The sequence below is a fragment of the Desmodus rotundus genome, chromosome 4 (genome assembly GCF_022682495.2).
Source record: "Desmodus rotundus isolate HL8 chromosome 4, HLdesRot8A.1, whole genome shotgun sequence".
NCBI lineage: Eukaryota > Metazoa > Chordata > Mammalia > Chiroptera > Phyllostomidae > Desmodus > Desmodus rotundus.
The window spans coordinates 43206700-43208792 of record NC_071390.1 but is presented as its reverse complement, the minus strand read 5'-3'; the positions used below and the strand labels follow the sequence as shown (position 1 = coordinate 43208792).

The following is a 2093-nucleotide window of genomic DNA, read 5'->3' as shown; positions in this document are numbered from 1 at the left end:
GGTCCTCAGTAGGAGGTGCATGAGAGGCAACCACACATTGATGTTTCTCTCCCTCTCTTTCTCCTTCCCTTCCCCTCTGTCTATAAATAAATAAATAAATAAATAAAGTCTTTTAAAAAAGGATAAATAAATAAAAATAAATTACATGTTAATTAAATGTTTGTATATACATACATACATATATGTAATAATTAAACTTATTTGGACCAGTGGTTCTCAAAGTGTGGTTCCCAGACCAGCAGCATTGGCATCACCTGAGAGCTTGTTAGAAATGCAGTTTCTACCTTTTATGTTGCATTTGGCATGGAGTTGGCTTGCGGGTCTCTGAAACCTAAAGTTGAGACTCCAGTGACTGTGCCACAAAACAAATATATTGAGTTACACCATAGGCGCTATGGATATCATTTGGTTTACTATGATAAAAAGATAAAGAAGGAAGGTGAGATCCTCATGAATGTTCAAAGTAGGCAAAGAATATGATTGGTCTGAAGGCTCACCATATGCTTTACATAAACAGCTGCATGCTGAGAAAATACAAATGGAAAAGACTATCAAGAGGTATGAAAATAGAAACACCAAACAAAAAAATGATGAAAAGATTCCACAAGGAGCAGTATCTGCATAGCTACTGGACAGAGAGGGACAGTCTAGAGTAAAGTACTTTTCAATGTCATTAAACAAAAAACAAAAAGAGAAAGCAGGAAGATGGGAAGTCCGTCTGCTGAAAGTTTGTGTCCAGGGAGAAGCAGAGGTATTAAAAATTATTTGAATGAGGAAGAGAAAGAAGAAAGCCTGGAAGATGATGGTTACTAAAATCTGCTTTATTGGAGATGGCTTTACTTGAAAGTCACCTAATAATAAAAGGCCAACAGGCTTGCATGTCAAGAAGTCCCATGTTACACATCCTGAACTGACAGACACATTTTGCTTGCCAATACTTGGTGTAAAGAAGAATCCCTCATTCCCACTTTATACAACTTTGGGCATTATTACCAAAAGTACTGTCATCGAGGTGAATGTGATTGAGTTGGCTCTTGTGATGAAAGGAGGTAAGGTATTTGGGGAAAATATGCCCAGTTACCAACAGTCTTGAAAATGATGGATGCATAAATATTTGACAGGGAATAACTCCTTGTAATTATTGAAGACTATGCACAAATCAGGAAAACTCCTTTATTGTGATGTTTCTGAGTACTGACATGCAAATAATATTTATGCAGTCTTCAAGAGAACTATTTATTCTGTTGTTAAAAACATTAAAATGCCCCAGTTTTAAAAAAAGAAATGTGCCCTGGCTGCTGTGGCTCAGTGGTTGAGTACCGGCCTGTAAATCAAAGAGTGGGTGGTTCAATTCTCAGTCTAGGGCACATGCCTGGGTTGCGGGCCAGGTCCCCAGCAGGGGGCGCACAAGCGGCAACCACTCGATGTTTCTCTCCCTCTCTTCCTCCCTTCCCCTCTCTAAAATAAATAAATGAATAAAATCTTAAAAGAAAAAAATAAATGCAATATCTACTGAATTACAAACTCTGAGGGTGGGATCTAGTAAGCTGTTTTAACAATTCCTGGTTGGGATATAGTAGAATCCACGTTTTAAGTTTGGAAACCATCATGTCGACAATGATGGAGCGCCCTCTAGTGTTGTTGCCAACATTGCACTTGACAAATTACTGGGCTTGGCCTAAAAATCCTCATGTAAAAATGAAAGAATATATATATTTTTTTTTTCTCAAAAGTATCTTCCCTCAACATTTCTTTGAAGCCTTTTTTCTATGCATTGTTTTTGCAAATTTTAGAAACTATTGTCTCTACAATTTTAAGCTTTGGTCTGTTTTGGACTTAAATCATGGAATTAACATTGTTCATGTAATTAAAAATATTTTGTAAACTTAATATTTAAGGCTGCTTAATAGTTTTTAATTTCATTCTTCTTATTTTCCACAATTGTATTGTGGAAGGTTATCTTTTCAGAGAAAGGATGAGGGAGCAGTTACTTGCCTACCATGTTATTTTTATGAATACTTAACTATTATCTTCTCATGTTACCAAAAAGGCATAGACAAATTTGGTAAAACTGTAAAGCAGACAATAGTGGG

At 36.3% G+C, this 2093-nt stretch overlaps 1 pseudogene; it reads left to right on the top strand.

The window, feature by feature from the left end:
- The first annotated feature begins 303 nt into the window (after nucleotides 1–303).
- Nucleotides 304–844, top strand: LOC112305318 (ribosome biogenesis protein NSA2 homolog pseudogene; annotated as a pseudogene).
- Nucleotides 845–2093: the final 1249 nt, after the last annotated feature.